The following is a 21,792-nucleotide window of genomic DNA, read 5'->3' as shown; positions in this document are numbered from 1 at the left end:
ACAGCCCAACATTCTGTACCATATAGTAAAGCGGGCTTAATTGTCATCCTATAAAACTTTTCCTTCAACCGCAATGGCATTCTACGATCGCACAATACTCCAGTTGCACTTTTCCATTTCATCCACTCAACCTTTATCCTATTATTTACATCTTCATCAATTTCTCCATACTTTTGAATGATAGATCCCAAATATTTGAAACAGTCATCTATCGGTATTTTTTGCTCACCAAACTTCACCACACTCCCATCACTACTTTGTTGCTTACTAAACCGACATTCCATATATTCAGTCTTACTCTTATTCAACTTAAAACCTTTTGCTTCCAATGTTTGTCTCCATAATTCTAACTTAGCATTAACCCCAGCTCTAGACTCATCAATCAAAACAATATCATAAGCAAACAACATACACCATGACACATTTTCTTGAATTGATCTCGTAAGCTCATCCATCACTATAGCAAATAGGAAAGAGCTTAATGCAGATCCTTGATGTAACCCAGCCGTTATAGGAAAATTGGTTGTCACCCCTCCACAAGTGCAGACATTGGTTACTACTCCTTCGTACATATCTTTAATTATACTAATGTACTTGAGAGAAACACCTTTCTTTATCATTGTCCACCAGAGAACATCCCTAGGTACTCTATCGTATGCCTTCTCCAAATCAATAAAAATCATAGGCAAATCAATAAAAACTATAGGTTCTTTAAAAGAAAAAAAAATGGAGATGTTTTGTTTAGTCAGCAGTATGGCCAGCGTGGGCCAGACTGGGACTCAAGGACAAGGGACCTGCTGGGCCAAACCAAGCTGGTAGAACCGAGCCCAACAGGTTGGTTCTACTAGGCCTCTGGGGCAGCAGGCTGCTTCTTTAAAAAAAAAACAATCGGGGTTGCCTTAGCCCATGACAAACTGGTTTGGATTAGATCTGATCCAAACCAGATTTGTCACGAGACCGTCAAGCTGATTCGTTCGTATATTAACTTGATTGGAGTTTAATGCTACTTGGGATTGGCTTGGGTTAGACTATTTATGAACTTTAAAAAACAATTGGCAGTGTCATATGTTGTCAAAGCCAAGCTCTTTTCATGGTGCAAATTGCATGTAATGTGTTAATCATGACATCATATTTTTATATTCAGAATGAATTGCATGTTAGGACCAGCCATGAAACTAACGACATGCAAAATCTATTTGTCCAAAAGGTTCTCATGCTAACTTTTATGTAAAAGGAGTAGAATATAAGTATGGGTTTCTATACACATTATTTATCTAAGTGGTCACATCGTGTGGGTGTTTTAGGGAAACATACTTGTCATACCAGCCAACAGAAAATGTGTAATCTTTATCTTCTAATTGTTGTGCCTACTTTAGTCTGAAGATCCTCATTAAAAAGGTAAATAATACATAGTTAAAAGAAAAAAAAGGTGTTATTGCATGGGCAGTTTTGCTTACTGATCAAGCCCAACCAACCTATGGTTTGGTTGGGCAGAACTTACACATGACAGGCTCAATCGAAAATAGGTTGGCTGAGCAGATTTAACACGCAGAGAAACAGGACATTGTCAGTCGTTGAAATAGTCACAGCCGAACTACAGTTTGAATGGGCACTTCTATGCTTGTTAAGCCCCAGCCGATGCAGTATAATATATATATATATATATATATATATATATATATATATATATATATATATATATATATATATATATATATATAGTCAGCTTTGCATGTAAATTTTTAGAATTTGTTCAAGCTAAAAGAATAAGAATTTTGCATGCTTGCACACTTGTATATTATGCTTAATTGAAGTCTTAATGCACAATTGCTCTTATGTGAACATGCACTCTTGAAATTAATGTGTTTTGCATATAAAATGTTTATATGCTTAAACCGGACATTCTAGGCTAAGTTAAGTGTTAATGTAAGGTGGTTTTTCTTATGCATGAGCATGCGTGAAATTGATATGTTGATTCATGTAAATACTTGCATGAGTATTCACATGTTGTAATTGAAAGGATTCATGAATGAAGAATGTATTTGACATGAATGTGTGTATTAAATGAAATCATGCATTGGACATGGATATGTGTATTAAATGGAAGCATGCATTTAACCTGGATACACTACAAGAAAAATGCTAATTAGCGACAAACAAAAATCATCGCAAATTGATGACAGAGTAGCGAGAGAAAGATATTTGTCGCTAAAATATCGTTTATTTAGGATTTTAGTGACGAAAAATATTCGGTCGATAATCTGTCGCTACGTTGCGACGGATTAGCGATGGATTTCATTATGTCACCATATCCATTGCAACTTAGCGACGGATCAGCGACAGAACTATTGCGTCGCTAAGTCGTTGCCAAATAGCAACTACTTAGCGATGAAATTTGGCCATCACGAATCCGTCGCTAATTTTCCCATAAATCCCTAATTTTCCCCTTTCTTTCTCTTTTTTGTTTCGTCGCCACCTCGTTTCCCCGGCCCGCCTCCCATCTACCCCCGGCTCGCCTTCCGTCGCCCCCCCGGCCCGCTTCCCGTTGCCCCTCAGACCGCCTCTCATCGCCCCTTGACCCGCCTCCCGTCGCCCCTCGGTCATCGCCCGACGCTCCCCCTTCGCCGACCTCCCCCTTCGCTGACGCTCGATGCTCAGGTAACCCTTGACTCCCCTGTCTCTTTCTGCCGACCTCCCCCTTCACTGACGCCCGATGCTCAGGCCGACCATTACATTGTTTGCCGGGGAGGGGTCGAGCCCCCTCCTTGTGTTACGAGAGTCGCGGGAGGGGCTCAGCCCCCTCCCTATGTTTTTTTCGACAGAGAGGGGCCGAGCCCCATCCTCGTGTTACAAGAGTCGCGGGAGGGGCTCGACCCCTCCCTATGTTTTTTTTGTCAGGGAGGGGTCGACCCCCCTCCCTGTGTTACGGGAGTCGCGGGAGGGGCTCAGCCCCCTCCCATTTTTTTTTGTCAAGGAGGGGCCGAGCCCCCTCCCTATTTTATGGGAGTCGCGGGAGGGGCTCGGCCCCCTCTCTGTCTTACAGGATGCCCAGGAGGGGCTCGGCCCCCTCCCCCCCTTTTTTTTGCCTTTTTGTCGCCAGGGAGGGGTCGAGCCCCCTCCCTATTTTTTTTCACCCCCTATCTTAGAGGATAAGAGGGAGGGGCCGAGCCCCCTCCCTTTTTTTTTGCCAGGGAGGGGTCGAGCCCCCTTCCTGTTTTCTTTTGTATATATGTGTTTCACAGGTACGTTACTGAGCTAAATGCGTGATGCTTAGTGCTAAGCATCGCATGTGACTAAAAGTGCAATGCAAAAAGAAATAAGAAAAAAATGCAAAGGCAAAAACAATTCAAATCGGGTAAATACCTGTGGTGAGTAAGTGATGCAAGCGCATCACATATTATTTAATTTATTAGATGCAACACTTTTCTGTTCAAACACTCACTTAGTTGTAGATATCTAGGACTGCTTTGATGAAGTTTGGAGATCATGCTGAGCATGATTTTAATGTATGATAATAGAAGTGTTATTATTTTTGGAGTACGAATTCCATGCTAGGCATGTTAGTAGTTAGCGGGATATTGGAGTGTGTTTGTTGTAAGTACATGTTTGATATTGTTTTAATATGAACGATTTAAATGTATTGCAATGCTTGATGTGTCTGTATTCATGCTTGCATGAACTTATTTTCCATTTGATTATGCATTCCATGTGAAAGTGTATCATGAATTTTTTGTTCAAATGAATGTATCATTTTATGTAATGTGATTTCAAATTTCTAAATATCCTCATGATGTGTATAAATATGATGTGATAGTGTTACACATGAAAATATACGTATTACTTTAAACAAAAAATTGCTCACAAAGAATTAATAGATAAATTAGATATTTGTTTCATCATAACATTATTAAGATTCTCTTTTAATTGGTGATGATAATATATGTAATATTATAGGACAAAATGGCTGCAAACCGTGAATAGATGTACCGTACGATAGTTGATAATGAGGTGTCGCATGAATATATGGATGGTGTTGACAATTTTATTGAATTCACAAAGGCAAGTGTCAGTACAGTGGATCCCACCGGTCGAATCAGATGCCCCTACACGATGTGTAAGAACAATCGATTTGTAGAACCTCATGACATTAGGCATCACCTATACAAGAAGGGTTTTGTTAGTGGTTATCAGAATTGGATGCTCCATGGTGAAGAATTTTAGAATAATTTTGATGCATGGGTAAATGTGATGCACGATAATCCATATGTAGATTTGATATTTGATATCGTAAAATCAGAAATGGGTTCTGCTATGGGATATAGTGATGCACCAACTGGGGTAGAGGAAGAAACAACAAACTATGCAGCTAGTACATTTTATGACTTACTTAGAGATGTTGATGAGTCACTATGGAATGGTTGAGAGAGTCACACTATCTTGTCTGCAGTTCTTCAACTACTGAATTTGAAGTCAGAGTATAATTTGAGTCAATCTTGCTTTGACCGTCTGCACTCTATTGTGAATAGTATATTGCCCAAAGATAAAAAATTGCCACAAAATCTCTACCGTGCGAAGGTTATGATCAATGCTCTAGGTATGGGGTATCAAAAGATAGATGTTTGTCCCAATCACTACATGTATTTCAAAGATCAAGAAAATAGCAGTTCATTTTCATCATGTAGATATCTTCAATTCAAGCTAAAAACAAAGAAAAATGGTAGCACAAGGTCAAAAAGAGTGTCATATAAGTCACTCCGCTACTTTTTTTTCACCCGTAGATTGCAACAACTTTATATGTCTTCGAGGACAGCTAAACAAATGATATGACATGCAAATAAAGTTTGACATGATGAAGACAAGATCATACATCCTATAGACGCAGAAGCTTGGAGGCACTTTGATCATACTCATCAGAACTTTCCTTTGAAAGTGAGAAATGTTAGGCTAGGTTTATGTACAAATGAATTTAATCCATTTGGAGGTAGATCAACCCCATACTCTTGTTGGTCGGTATTTGTCACCCTATACAACCTTCCTCCAAGCTTGTGTATAAAGTGTCAAAATCTTTTCTTATCTCTATTGATCAATAGTCCGACGTCTCCAGGCCAAAATCTTGATGTATATTTAAGGCCATTGATTGATGAACTGAAAATACTGTGGGATGACAGTGTTCTCACATACGATGCCCACAAAAAACAAAATTTCAATATGAAGGTTGTTGTTTTATGGACAATCAGTGACTTCCTTGCATATGGTATGTTATCTGGTTGGAGCATACATGAGAGGTTGGCATGTCTATACTCCATAGAGAATACAAAATCATTTAAATTGACGCATGGAAGGAAGTCGTGCTGGTTTGATTGTCACCGTCGATTTCTACCCAGCGATCATTCATTCTGACGATAAAAGAACGTGTTTCGAGCAGGCACAACTGAAATGGAAGGTACACTCATAAGGTTATCTGGCACAAAGATTTGAAGAAGATTGCGATACTTTTCATGTGGACTGACAGATGCTCGTAGTGCGAGGCCCTTTATTGGATTTTGAAAGAATCATAATTGGACAAAGAAATTTATATTTTGGGATCTACCATATTGGTCGACCTTATTAATGCGACATAATTTGGATGTCATGCATATGAAGAAAAATGTCTTTGATAATGTGTTTAATACGATAATGAATGTGAAAGGAAAAATGAAGGATAATCCAATGACTCGTATGGATTTAAAAGTAATATATAAAAGAGCAGAATTAGAACTGAAAGAGTACAATGGAAAAGTACTAAAACCAAAGGCAAGGTACGTGCTTGGGCCAGATCAAGTAAAGCAAGTATGTCAATGGTTGAGACAGTTGAGATTTCCAGATGGATACGTCTCTAACATTGCTCGGGTTGTGAAGATAGACGAGAGACTATTATATGGGTTAAAGAACCATGATTGACATGTCATTATGCAACGATTGATACCCTTAGCATTCCATGATATGTTAGACAAACCTATATGGGGGTATTATTTGAGTTGAGTAGATTTTTTAGAACATTGTGTGCATCAAAAGTCGTAGTATTTGAGGTAAAGAATCTTGAAAAATCGATCGTAACTACTATTTGTCAGCTAGAGAAGATTTTTTCACTAGCATTTTTTGATGTTATAAAACATGTGATTATACATTTGCCATATGAACTTAGGGTTGGTAGACCTGTGCAATATCGGTGGATGTACCCATTTGAAAGGTATATGTTTTTTAAAAAAATTCTTTTTAATGCTATTGAGAAATTTATTATAATCCGAGATGTATATTGTTGACAGATGCATGCTTGACCTCAAAAAAAGGTTCGGAATAAAGCAAGAGTGGAGGGCTCTATTTGTGAGGCGTACACTTTAGAAGAGATTTCAAATTTCTCATCTATATACTTTGAAGCTCACATTCCAACATGCTACACATGCCCACCTCGTAATGATGATGAAGAACAATTAACTGTAACTGACAAATTGTCTATATTTCAACCACTTAGGTATGCATTTGGCACTTGTCGGTCAAGACTCTTGGAAGATCGCGAGCAAGACGTAGCACAAATCTATATCTTTTTTAATTGCTCAGCAGTCGACCCATACATCGAGTAAGTATACATAGTATGTAACACTAAGTTCTATACGTGCGTACATGGTTAGGTAAAATAAGTTTTTGTTAAGTGCAGACAATTTGATCTGGAGTTGTGAAGAAAACTTTCACATCTCACTGATGCAGAAGTACATAAAGAACGTGAAAATAAGTTTGTGACATGGATGAAAGAGTTGGTAAGGACGATTGTATACATTCTTTCCCTGTAAACAATAATAAGATATTTAATTGGTCGTGATCATAGTTATTGTTTATGCTTGTAGGTTCGCCATGGTGATGTTAAAGATCAAAGAATATGTGATTTACAAAATGGTCCGTCCAAAGTTGTGCAATGTTACAACGAGTATATCGTAAATGGTTATCTATTCCATACAAAAAACTACGATGTCAACAAGTCAACGATAAATAGTGTCATGTGCGCCAAGGGTAGCAGCTACGGTGAAAATGAACATGACTACTACAGTGTTATAGAAGAAATAATAGAGTTGACTTACTTAGGCATAAATAATAGCTTAACTTTATTCAAGTGTCATTGGTTTGATCCCACAACAACAAGAGTCGACAAAGCCTTAGGCATTATGAAGGTGAATCATAAATCAAGGTTTGGAACATATGAACATTTCATATTAGCCTCGTAAGCTCAACAAGTTTACTATACTTCATATCTGACAACAAGGAAGTCAGATAGAAATGAATGGTGGGCAGTTTGTAAGGTAAAGTCTAAACTATACCCCGAGTATGATCAGTTATAGGAAGACAAGATTGCTGAAGAGGGTGATTACTATCAATCAGATGATATGTATGACTTCTCTTATGGTCACGATGTCGCACATCGTATGCATCTCATATGACCATTGTTTGATGGCACACGCATGGAAGAATGTGATCCAAATGATATACCAAGTAGATGGGCGCTAAATGAAGAAGAAAAAGATAATGACAAAGACAAGGAGGAGGAAGAAGAAGAGTATGAAAGTCGAACAAGTGATGAGGAATCATTCTCGAGCTAGTGAAATACATCTTGTAATACATATCTGTATTTGATCTGAATGATTAGATTGATTTGAATGTATTGAAATGTATTGTAATGATTTGAATGTTTTGAAGGTATTGCAATGTTTTGAATGTATTGTAACTCTTCGATAGATATAGAGTTGTGAATTGAATGTATTGTAACGTGTTAGAGTGATTTGAATAAAATAGCAAATATTTGAATGTCTTGCATGAAGTTTTTTTCGATTTGATTATGTATTCATGAAGATATAAAGTTGTGTAACTGATCCAATGTATCAAAATATATTGCAATGTTTGGATGTATTGCATGACGTTTTTTATTTGTTAGAATATGGTTCGTGGAGGTCACAGTCATCGAGCACCCAGTGGTAGCCAGTCTAAGCCTTCATCTTCACGAGCTACTTCGACAGTTATATCATTTAAATAATTATATACTTGATTAGTTTAAATGTGCATTGTGTGAATTTCTAACTTATTGTTTTGTAGGTGTTGTTTTGCCTATACATGACCCACCTACGCCGGATGTAGGGTCTTCTCAGTGTGACCCACGATGAGTAATTCAAATAGTGTATATCGATGTCGACCGTAAGTATTTCATTGTCACTTGTCCAATACTTAACTTATAAAAAGTATATATCAACAGTCGATTGTTAATGTGTATCAATTCATGTGCAGTGCGAGGTTTGAGCAGCAAGAAGTAATACGAGAAATTACGAAGTCATTACTGCATCATCTTCCAGGACTGGTAGCGCAATGAAAAGAGTACCCGAGAGAGGTTTTGGACAGTTTAATGTCCTCATTCATGGTATGCAATCATTTATCATAACAAGAAGTGTTTCATATTTATGTGTGCTAACTTTCTGAAGTATTTATAGGCTTCACATAGCTTCGCGACTGCAAACGAGGAGAAAGACGCGAGGGTAGTATGGCAGAAGGTGGTTGTTAATCGATTTGCCGACATGCTGCACAATATGAAGACTGCAGTAAAAAAAGCAGCTGGTGGGATAGATGATCCACTGTAGTGGAAGAACCATGAGCCTTCTACTATCAAAAGAGATTATTGGGAGGGCATGTGCGACAAGTGGGCGAGCAATGAATTTCAAAACTGCTCAGCAAAGGTTGCACAAAACTGAGCAAAAAATGCCTGATGCCCATCTACACATAGGTGGATCTAGGACTTTTGGGAGCCACCACAAGAGAATGGTAACTCATGAATATATATATTGTCAAGTTTGTAAATATTTCATCATACTTATTAATCGATTTTGTTATCATTTAACATTGTAGGAAGCAGAAAAAGGAGACATTGTACCTTACAAAGATGTGTTTATTGTAACACATAAACGTAAGAGCATGAGAGATTTTGTATCAAAGAAGGCGAGAGCAACATCGATATATATTTATTGTATCAATAAACATTGTAATATACAAGTTACTTTCAATTATGTTATCATAAACATTATAATTCTAAATTATTAATTTATATTCTAATCATTACTTTGTAGGAGTCATACGAGCAGCAAATGGTACAACGATATGACGATGACTCCACTCAGCATCCGCCTTTTGATCCTGCAGCATGAGTGACTGCAACTGGTGAACCCAAAAAAGGGTCGTGTGTTCGGGTTTGGGAGTAACATGAACACCACACCAGTCGTTGCCTCCTGCAGCCACGACTCTCAGAGTTTTCCCACCAGCATCAACTCTCAACGTCCGAATGACCCTGCTATGTCTTAGGATGGTGTCTGTCAGCGTCTTGAGAAAAAGATGTAGAACTTTTTAAATGAAATCATTCCCAACATTGTCCGTAATGAGTTGTGCAACTTTTTTCAGGATAGGAAAACTTTGTTTGCATTCGACATGAGCTTCGGTGCCCGTCAGGTATAAAGATTCATGTCATTTGTTTCATGTCGTTAGATTTCAAGCTAGTATATGCACGATTAAACACATATATACATGATTGCCTCACTATAAAAAATGTTGACATCTTATAACACATATATGCATGATTGATTCACTATAAATTTTTTTGACACCCTTATAACACATATACGCATGATTGAATCACTATGAAAGTTTTTTTACAACCTTATAACATATATATGCATGATTTAATCACTATAAAAGTTTTTGAAAAATCTTAGAACACATACAAGCATGCTTTCATCACTATGACAACCTTATAACACATATGAGTTTGATATTAGCATATATGAAAGTTTTTTAATGCCTTAGAACACATATGAGCCTGATATTAACATACATGAAAGTTTTTTAATGCCTTATAACACATATGAGTCTGATATTAGCATATATGAAAGTTTTTTAATGCCTTATAGCACATATATGCATGATTGAATAACTATAAATTTTTTTGACTGCTTTAGAACATGATAGGCATGATTGAATCACATATAAAGTTTTTTGACTGCCTTAGAACACATATAAGCATGATTTCATCACTATGAAAGTGTTTTGACTGTCTTGCAACACATATATGTATAATTGTGATATATAACACATTTATTTGACAACCTTATATACTATTTATGCATGTGTGAATCACTGTGAAATGCTTTGACAAACTTAAAACACATATCTGCATGATTGAGTCACTATAATTTTTTTTTCAGTCTTAGAATACATATTTGAATTCTGTTAATGTCCTTCAGTTTATTGCTATTCTCTGTGTCATTCAGCCATTTACTTTGTTACATTAGATTAGGTGCATTGCATATAATTTATTTCATTAAACTTTCTTTATAAATACTAACATTTTTTTCTCTTGTAGGATGCTGGAGATGATCAGCATAGAGGAACTGATGGAGGCATGGAGGGAGGCGCAGATCGACAAAATGAAGAGGATGATGCCCAAAATCTTGATGAGGATTAGATTCATTTGTTTAATTTCTTTGACATACTTGTAACTAATTATAACTTGGCAATGACTGTATTTGATTGTTAAAGTTTGCCTAATTTAGAACTTGTATTAAATTTGTTTGTGAACACCCCAAATTTCTCAAAAATTTTCAAAAATAACCCTTTTGCCCCTGACTCTATTTTTTGAGAAAATCAAAGTGATTTCAAAGCTAAACTTCAGTCTTTCTTCAAATTTCTGGATTAAATTCCACATTGATATATTCAAATTCAGCTCCGGGTCTGAACTCAGTATTTTAAATCCAAATCTGAGCCCCGTTGTCCGATTTCCAAAATAAAATCACAAAAATACCAAAAAAATGATTTTGAAAGGCTCGGGCGGCTCATCCGACACTCTGTTGGATCCTCGGCCCTATATTTCTCAGTTTGAGGTTGTAAACCTCAAATATTTCTCAAAAAATCAGACACAAATCCATTTTCTGAAGAAATTTTCTCAAAATAGCTCTGAAAAATTCCTTTTTGTAAATATTTTACAAAAACACAAAAAAAATAGTTTTAAATCTTTGATTTCTCGTAAAGCTTTAGAATATTATTCTAAAAATACAAAAAATTGAAAAATAAACTAAAAACCAAAAAAAAATTAAGAAAAATTACAAAGAGAAACGAAGGATTTTTTAAAGCCATTTTTTTTTCGAAAACCTCATTTTCAAAACCACTTTATAAAATTTTTTTTAAGAAGAGGACCTCTTTTATGAAAAATTGAAAAATTTTAACGGACTTCATCCCGCGCCCCTCTTCTCCTCTCTCCACCCTCCGATCTCCAACAATCCCCTCTCTTCTCCACCATCAATCCTTAACGGATTTTCCTTCTCGAGCGTTCCATTTTCACCTTTAAGAAGAGGCCTCCAAGCCTCTTCTGATCTGCCCTTGGTTTCTTGGAGATCAATTTTTTTTTACTAGCACCCATCTTTTCCGGTAGCAAATTTCCTCCAGCATCCATTCTTTTTTTTTTAACTCAGCATTACTGGAGCTTCTCTGCACATCCATAGTCGACAACCATTCTCTCCATTAATCATTGTGAAGCATTCGATCTCTTTCACCAAGTTCCTTCTCCCCTGTTTCTTTTTCATCAACTCGCCAGAAGAGATCGATTCTGGACTTCCTCAGGGTTCTCACGAAATCAGAGATCTATCCATATCCGCGGCAAGAGGCCTCCAGGATAGAACCAGAGCCTCATTTCTCTCTTTCGCAAATCTTTGCTAAAAAAAAAAAAAGGAAGTAAGTCTCTTCAAAGCTCCTCTCTATCATTTTCATTTTAGTTTTCTTATTAGTCACTTGTCCCGATTGACGCACCATGGTAATGTCTGAGTTGCCTCTAGCAACCTTGACATATACCCGTGCAACAGAGAAGGGATGGGATTAATCCCACATCCATTTACGTTTATGCATTTTTTTTTATGCTTTAGGTTGATTTTGTTGTTTTAACCCTAAGATGCATTGCTTTCCTTTTCCTGATTCATCGGTGATCGGTCGGATGCTGGTCCACCATCGGATAAAAGATCAATTTAGATCAGGCAATATTTTGAAAGAATCAGTAGTTCAGATTTAATCAAAAATTTAAATCAGATCCCCATAATCTGTTATCGGTGCCCATTCTTGTCTACATTTTGTTTTTTTTGTTTTTTTTTTATCAGGGTGATTCGTCACCTAGGTGTTTCATTTGAATATTTTACAGGTTTGATCATTCAGATCATTGCGTTCATCTTTATTGATGTGTTTAGATTACTGTCACATTGAATCTCTCATATTACCTGTGTGCAACATCTATGAAACGTATTTTCCTTCCACTGTTATAATCTGCAGTTGCATAGTTGTTCCTGATTGCAGTGATTCAGAATCTACTGTTTCTGTTAAAAGGAATTGGAGATCTGATTCACTGAAGAGTACTTATTTATAAGCATTTCCTCTACATAGTCCTGTTTTGAAATAAGCTGTGTGCCACTTTATTCATCATGTACAAACGCTCAATCTCATCTACAATAACATGTCATATGTTTTGTTTTGTTAACCCTTTGATCGTTTAGTTTGTAGGTCTCACTTACATTGAGTTAGCTTTACTGTAAAAAAATCATGTTTTGTTTGTTTATAGATCATAGCTTGTTTTTCTTTTGCTGCCAACTTACCATGCATCAGCAATATTAACCCATTAATTGCATCTTGGTATCTCATTCTGAGTTTCCACTTTATATCCATCATTGATTCTACGTCGTTGATTCCTTTTCTTGTAATTTTTTTTTTTAAGAATCGGCCCAGTAGCACTTACCTAAACTTCATAACATCTGAGTTGGAATCAAATGCTGATACAGAGTTCTTTAAATTTGCGTTATTAGATTGGAACTCCAAGATTGGATTCCACGCTAATAATGAAAATAGGCAAGGTAATATAGTTTCAAAAGGGAAGTACATAACAGAAAGCATTTGTTGAATGCTTCTGTTATTTGCTGACAGAGGATTTGATTTTTTTTCTTCTCCTTCCTCCTGGAAAGTACTTTTAATCTTCAGGTACAAGAAAATCTTGCAGAACATCAGAGTCTCGGGAGGAGAAAAGCAACAAACCATGGGATGTCCCTCCAATTGATCAGTGATCCAGGATTCAGATGACCTTTAAAACTCAATTTCTCTCTTATGGTTGATATAAGAACATTAAGGGCTTAAATCTTCCTTTGCTAATATTCTTGTTGAATAAGGCATAAGTTTTTAGAATCAGTGGCTGCAGAAACATTACCATCGCTCCACCTGTCTTCCTGCCATTATTGGTTCCTCCATCCCTCGTCACCTCATTAAACCCACCTACAACCACCTGGTGCCCAGCACAAGCTCCTATTCACCCCTTTTTTTTTAGCGTAATGTGCCCAACACATTACGCAAGTTTGCCTTCAGTTCTCCTGTTCGGTGTCTACACCTTCACCATGGCTATCATCCTACAGCATGCACCCTGCCACTCCACTGTATTCAACATTTACAGCCCCTTTCACTGTGGCTTTAATTTCTGCACTCCACGAAAATCGTTGCAATTCTATGCATTCATTAAGTACAACACATTCTCACTTCCATTCACACTTAGATTTAGGTTTGGTTGGCTCTTGGGTTAGAGTTCCATGTTAAAAAAAAAAAAGAATTCCAGCTCTAAATACATACCTCAGAGCTCACCAGCTCTAAGCAACCCTCCCTGTCCTCCTGGTAGGCATACTGGGTGATTTCTAAGCAAGATCTGGATACAATATTTAGCATTTGCTGGGCCACCATATGAGTTGAAAGACTGGTATTTTCTGTCTAACCGAGAACTGAAATTTAAGTTTGGTTTGCTGAATCTGTAATCATCAGTCCTTCTGTTCTAAAATAATGTCTTCATCAGCATGGCCTTGTAAGTAGTTTTTGTTAGCAAGGATCATCAGTCAGTATCTTATAGATGTGTACAGTGTAGTGGTATTGACAGTTGTGCATAGAATTAGGATCAATAGTGGATGCTTGCACCTGATTTCACCTCACTACCACTCTTTGATCACTACAGCATACCTAGTATGAGTTTAGCACCTAAGTTCACTGTTGAGAATTTGCCATTAGGCCCTACATGGTGTAAACATTGTTAATATATTGGATATATACCTTTGGCACTTCATGTTTCATCCTGCCTACAATTTCCTTTTCCACTGCTATAACACCTTCACACCTAGTATCCACTTCCAGTTGTTGTGATTTTCATAGCATCATGCATTCTGCAATCCACTCCCTGTATAGTATACCTTCACGACACCACTGTTGCGGCTTCTTCTACCATCTTCACTTCATCAATACCCAGTTACATCCCTGCAAACAGCAGCTTCACATCCATTTTTCCCAGCACGCTCATTACCTGCAAGTATCATCTCCCCTGTTCAACACTTGATTCTCATACTGAACCAACCAAGGAAGCTGATCAGCAGTAAGCATTGATGTTGTGCCAGAAATGGGTCAACATCAGGTGCAAGTGCCTACGAAAGAAAGCACCAGTTCCCCAAAGGAAAATGTACTGTAGTTTCTCTGCCTTCTATAATATGGGTATGTCAATCTCACCTCATGATGTGGTACAGACCAGCAGCATAACAAGGGCCTTAGTTATTGATCCTCATCCAATTTTCATGCAATCTTCCACGTATTCTATGCTTACAGCAGCATATGTACACAACATTTGCACATTATTTTCTTCTCCTTCTGCACTTATATCACACACTTTCACTAGGATTCACTTCCAGCACCCTCATTCACACACATCACCACCCATGCTGCATATATGTAAATATATATATACATAAATATGTATATACACCTATCTCTACATATGTATACATATCCATATATATATATATATATATATATATATATATATATATATATATATATATAGATATGCATGTATATGTATGTACATATATATCATTTCTCACACCTTAGATCATAAAAACCGTGGCATATGAGTATCCCATATTTGGCATGTCTGAAATGTACAAATTTTCTTTTGCCTTCATATTAACTCTAAGTGTCTTGCAGGAAATATGTGGAAAATATCATCATTGAGAGTTGTATTTTCCATTTTAAATATTGTAATAAATTAGATTTTAATGAGAAATTTACATTTCCTGTTTTAGATAGAATGTATGAGCATTGTAAATATCATGAATGGCTCATTTTTATGCTTTTTGCCTTTATTTCTCAAAAGCTCACAATGGTGAAACACGAATGGCACGTGCACCATTTCATAAGAGGTAAATTAATCCTAAGTTGATGATTTACATCAACGGCCATAGTCGGGATGTAAACAAGACTTAGTGTTTTTACCTTTTATAAAATAACACTGGATCCGCACCGGACCCACTTTCAAAATCATCATATTTTCTTTAAATATTTTCCTCTTTTATTAGAATTTAACCTAAAATTAATTCAACATATATACCAATGGCCATAGTCAGGGTATATTGAGAACTAATTTCATTTTAAATTCTATAAAAGCACCAAAATGTATTGCATTCTTCACTTGAATTTAAATGTGGTTATTATATAATATATTCAATGACCATAGTCAGGAATATATTATATCTTCAACCCCATTTCTATCTCATTTAAAGGATGAAATATGATTTTCAAATCCAATTTCAAACTCATTCAAATTCATGCATCATATAGGATAGAATTGCATCATATTTTCAAAATTTCCTTCTTCAAAATTCCAAGTGATTCTTCTTCTTATCCAAATTCTATCTCATTTCAAGATTCAAAAATTCAATTTCAAAGTCCAATTTGACTTTGAAATTCCAAAATCATTTTATATTCAAAACTTCAAAATTCCAACTCAATTAAAAAAAAATCAATTTCAAAGTTCAATTTAACTTTGAAGTTTCTGATTCAAAATCAAGTTTTCTTCAAGTTTTAAATCAAAGTTGAGATTGACTCTGAATCTCAAAATCCAAACCTTCCCAAGTTCAATCTGGGTTTTCAAAACCCAGATCCATCTTTAAAAGTCCTATTTGGATTTTTTTTCAAAACCCAAAACCAAAGTTTAAGCCCTAATCCCAACTTGGATCCAGATTTCCAAGTATGAGTCCAATTCTACTTTGGGTCTCAGACTCAGATCCAAAACCCATTCTAGGATCCAAAACCCAATTCTACCTTGGATCTCAGACTTCAGATCCGAAATTTCCTTTAGGATCCAGAATCCAATTTTACACTGGATCTCAAAATTACAGATCCAAATATAAGATCCAGGTCCTCATTCTATCTTGGATCTCAGACCACAGATCTAATTCCATTTTAGGATCCAGAATCCAACTTCACTTTGGATCTCGAACTTTAGATCCAAATCCATTTTAGGATCCAGAACCCAATTCTACTTTGGATCCCAGACTTCGGATCCAATTCCATTATAGGATCCAGAATCTAAACTTCATTTTGGATCTCAGACTTTAGATCCAAAATCCATCCTAGGGTCCAGAGTCCAACTCTATCTTGGATCTCAGACTTCAAATCCAAATTCCATCTTGGATTCCAAATCTTGGATCCAATTCCGTTCAAAATTTCATATCCAAATTCCATCTTGATTCCGATCCTTAAATCCAATTCCATTTTCATCTCAGATTTTCAAATCCAATTCCTATTTCCAGGTTCTAAAATCCAAAATTCAACTTTGAAATCTATTTAGAATCCAGACTTTGGATTCAAAATTCCATCTTGAATTCCAACTTTCAAATCAATTCTATTTCTCAAATCTATTTATACTTCCCACATTTCATTCTGACTTCAAACTTCAAAGATAGAATTCAATCCCATTTCAAATATTCATCCAAATTTCTAAATCAAAGTCCATTTATGACTTTGAAATTTCCTTTCTTCTTCTTTTATCTCAAAACTTCAAAATCATTTTCCAAAAAATCCAGATTTATTTTCCCAAGCTCCTGATTATTCTAAAAACTTAGAACTTTAATCTTAAGTTCTAAGTTTGAAATCATTTCTTCACTTTATCAGATTCATCTCAGAAACACTTGGAATTCTTCAAAACATTTTCAAAAAGAGCATACATCTTTGCATTTCGCACAAGCATGATTCTTTGTGCATTTAGACTTAGGATAAATTCTTAGACAATTTCCTAGCAAAGCAAGAGGCATGAATTCGACCCTTGGTTCAATTACCCCTGGTAAAGGTGCCAGGAACGGTCGAACCTCGTACCTACGAGCGGATCCCGTCTCCCAGTTTTCCCGCAAATATTTCAAAAATGGAGGCGAGTTATTTCGAATATTTTCAAAATTAAGGTCAAGTGAGACCCGCAAAATAATTCCTCTTCTCTCTTCTTTTCTTTTCTCTTCTCTTTTTCTTTTTTTCGTCTTCTATTTTCTCCTTTCAAAAAGGAGGACATAGAGGTAGGAAAGGAAAAAGAGAAGGAAGAGAGAGAATATTATGAGAGGAAAAATTTTGCGATGATCACAGTTTTGGCGACCGTGATGTGACTCGTCTCCGTCCGGTCGAATTTAATGCCTTTTTCTTTTGCTTTGATATTATCTAAGTCTTTATTCTACACATGTCAGCTTCATGCAAACCTTAGGAGCCTAGACTCTGTTCTAAGCTGACATCATTGCATATAGGATCTAAGTATGGTTTGGTAGGACTATATTGAGGAGATTATTCCATGCTCCCATTAGACTTAGGTCTAAAATACAACTCTTCTCAATTTTAGGGATTGAATGCAAAACAATGTATGCAAGTGTATGCTTCTCTTCATTTTAAGCCATCTCTTTAGGACTTGCATTAGAGCCATCTGATTTTTTTGTATGTTGAGCATATTTTGAAAACCTCCTTACCTATATTGTCCCGGTCTTCAAGTTGCTGGGCTGTCTCACTGAACCATAGTTCGGGAGAGAGCCTCACAACTGGACCACTTATTTGGGTTCGCGCCCCCCTACCACGTACCTAAGGTCCATAGTCCGAGGTATATCGGTAGGTGCTCAAGGATGTTGAGAAGCCATTACCTTAGAACCGGAGAAATATTTCTATGCCACGTACTTTGAGCTTCGGCTCGAGTATATCGGCGTATCTTGATTGGAATCAGATGATTTGAACCCTAGAGTTAGTATTAAGGTCCTACAAGCCATTTCAAATATTGCATTTAGAGTCAGCCTTTAGGGAGTGCTGTGTGCGCATCCTTGTTTGTGCAGCTTTAGTTATATGATATTTCTCTTATTCTCTCATATATATGTATCAAACCCTTTTTCAAAACCTTGGGTGTATTATTCAAAACTTACTTTTATTTTCAAAAACCTCAGGTGTATATTTCTCTCTACCTACATTTCTTTTCTCTTTTAGATCAAATTTTCTTCAAAACCCTGGAAAATTCCTTTAAAAATTTCCTCAACCTTTTTTAAATTTCCAGGTTTGTATCTTCGAGAGTCTATCCATAAGTCCTGCATTCTATCTAATTCCCCTTATTTCATCTTTACCCCAGTATCACTTCAATGGCGTCAAATTCTCTCGATGCTGTCTTTCCCTGAGATCATGTCTTCTATCAGATTCAGGATGGATCCCCGGATCTGCGGGTCATCCCGTCTCGTCCTTTCTTCCCTCGGTGGTATTATTCTTTGTTCGCCACCTTCTCACGTATGTTCCCAGACCACTTGGATGACTGTGGGTTGGAGATGGCATCAGCGGTAGGCAATTGAACCATCAATGGAGCTTTGATTCAGGCTATGGCAGAACGGTGGAATCCACGTACCTGAACATTCTGGTTTCCTTGGAGAGAGATGACTCTACTGATGGATGAGTTCAATGATATTATGGGATTGCCCGAACCAGCTGGTCAACCAAATGATCCTGTCGAGCAGCAATTTTTGATCAACATCAAAGGGGTGGATGTTCGAGAAGTCTTAGCAAGAGCAACAGGGAGCAGATCCTGGCCTCTCACTGAGATTGGTGGGAATCAGTTCATTGACCTATTCGAACTATATCAAAAGTACGGAGCCTACAAAGAGGTTGGCACTCTGTCTCGAGCAGCGAAAGACAAAATTCAGCATGCCATGATCCTGTGCACAGTGGGGTTAGCTTTCTTCCAAGATGGTCAGAATTTCATAGATATTAGAGTTGCCCATATCTTTTGAAGATGGGGAAGCAAGCAGACCCGTCAACTTTCAGTCTCCATGGCAGCATTAGCCTTTCTATATAGAGGCTTGGCTCGATTTGCTCTTGGGGAGACTATTTTGGTAGAAGGATGCACTTACGCCCTGCAGTCGTGGTTCCTGCGACACGTTCCCTCGAAGGCCAGTTCTTTCAGGTTCAACAGTAAGCAGCCAAAGACGGTCATCCAATGTCGAGCTCTGATCGAGAAGCTGCATCAGGAGGAGATTACCTAGGATTTCTTTGACAGAAGAGAGACTGTTCCTCGATACACCTATGCACGTGACAAGCGCTACAAGTTGATGGGCCCTTTCTTTTGTGTTGATTATCAGCCGGAACGATGTCTAAGGCAGTTTTTGCAGCGGCAGGTTCGTGCCAACACTCGATTCCCGACAGACAACGTGCCAGAATTCAACCTGCAGTCGGATCAGTGGTCTGGGGCATATCATGTCGCTAAATATACCTGGGATTCCTTTATTTCTCTATCTATATTTCCGGGACAAAATGTATCATCTGAATATCAAGAGTGGTGGCAAACTGTCTGCCCACCCTCTCTTTGTCTTTGAATATCAATAAACTTTTTGGCCAAAAATGTTGTTTTCTGTATTTTGTTTATAGCATAAATAAAAGTCACAGATTTTGGGTAACGACCTAATCCTGGGTAAAAGGGATATTCCTTCCGCATTTCTTCAGTATATTTTATCATGGTTGACGACCTCGCCTAGGTAACAAGGCATATTTCTCTGTTATCATCAAAATGGTAACACAATTATCACAAATCATGTGATGACCCAATCCCGGGTAATGGGATAATCTCTTGAAATTGTCTACCAAATCCCTTCATTTCTTGTTTTTTCTCAAAGAAATTATGATTTTCAAAAAAAGCTTCTCCATACTCTAACCATTCTCATATTCTACAGGAAAGCTTTGGCATCTGAAAATGGTTCAGACAAGGGCTGATAAGCAGGCTGCTCAACGACACAGTGACAGCGAGCCAGAGGAGATGAATTCTCCCCGATTATCCAAAAAGCATGACTCGGGGGATGAGAGCGATGTAGATCCGGCCATGTACCGGGTTTTCCAAAAGATGATGACCAAGATGATGGCCGAGCAGGCTAAGGCGGCTCCAAAGAAGGCAGCTTCTAAGAGCAAAGCTAAGAAGAAGCCCCTGAAGAAGCCAGTCAAGATCAGCAAGCAGAAAGTACAATGTGACAATACTTCTGAAGGTTTCGAATCAGCAGAAGAGAACTCCGAGGAAGAAGAGCAGCTGATCTACATCCCGAAACATCTGCGGCAATCCAAGAAGCCGGTAGAAGAGCCAGTGTCAGTGAACAAACCCAAGTATGGGCCCCCCGCAGAGGATTCAATCCAGGCACTGACCAAAATTGTTAAAGACCTGCAAGTCCGAGATAAAGGAAAAAGGTCATACACTAGACAGGATTTTTACCTCGGCTTAGAAGGGGACATCAATCTGGAGAGCCTCCCCAGAAAGTTCATTAAGTTTGATGGATCCGGGGATCCTAAGGTTCACCTTGCCATGTTCTTTGCGGAATGCGCCCGATTCAGCGAAGACAACCGTGCTCTTTTTCTCTGTTTTCCCCGCAGTTTGAAGGGGATAGCTGCCAAATGGTACGCCGAGCACGTCAATCCCATTGAACTAAGGGATTTTGACAAAGTTGTCAATATGTTTGTTGAACGCTTCCTGTTCAACACGGAAGCTCTACCCACTCTGAACCAGCTATGCAACCTAAAGCAAGAACCCAATGAGAAGGCTAGGGATTTCATTCACAAATGGAGGAGCCTTTGTAACAAAATGAGGAATCCTATTTCTGAGGAGCATGCCCTCCAAGTCATCCTCAATAACTTCTCTCAACCCCTAAAAAGCCTCCTCTTCCCATATCCCTCCAAATCATTTATTGAACTGACAGAGCGAGCAGAATGGCTCGAGATGGGGGTGGAGAACGGGATGTATGAAGGTGTTGCTTTGGCCAAGAATGTCCAGAACCCGAAAAAGAAAGCACACTTCACTTACTCAGCCGAGGTTCCAGGGGATGATCAGGGCAGTAGCAGCAAACAGGGCAGCAACAGTGGCACAAAGCCCGAGCAGAACAGAGGAAGGAAGGGGAAGTCCTTCAAAAGCAATGACAAGCCTCTCCCGACAGGTCCTCAACAAAAAGGGGACCTTCAAGAAAAACCCAAACATATAAACTAGAGCAGGGATCGGAAATTCACTCCCCTCGACCAACCTCTAGAAAAAATTCTGGAATACTTGCTGTCTCACGGGATGGTGAAACTTCCCAAGGTTGCAGATCCGCCAGTGCTCATGGGAAGATTTAAGGAACAGTACTGCAAGTTCCACAGAGCGATGGGACATGACACTGAATATTGCTTCGTCCTAAAGCATCTGATTCAGGACTGCATTGATAAAAGCATCCTCATCGAGGATGAAGAAGAGGGCAAAATGGACATCCTGTCCGCCCCATTCCCAAAGCATTCGACATCAACCATTTCGGAAGATTCTTTTCTCCCACAAAGTCACATACGTCCTTGTTCCAGCAAGGAGATAAGTTTGCAGCATCAGGTAATGGTTCT

The sequence above is a fragment of the Nuphar pumila genome, chromosome 5, assembly GCF_984573655.1.
Source record: "Nuphar pumila chromosome 5, dmNupPumi1.hap1.1, whole genome shotgun sequence".
In the NCBI taxonomy this organism is placed as follows: Eukaryota; Viridiplantae; Streptophyta; class Magnoliopsida; order Nymphaeales; family Nymphaeaceae; genus Nuphar; species Nuphar pumila.
Note: the sequence above shows the minus strand (reverse complement) of the source record.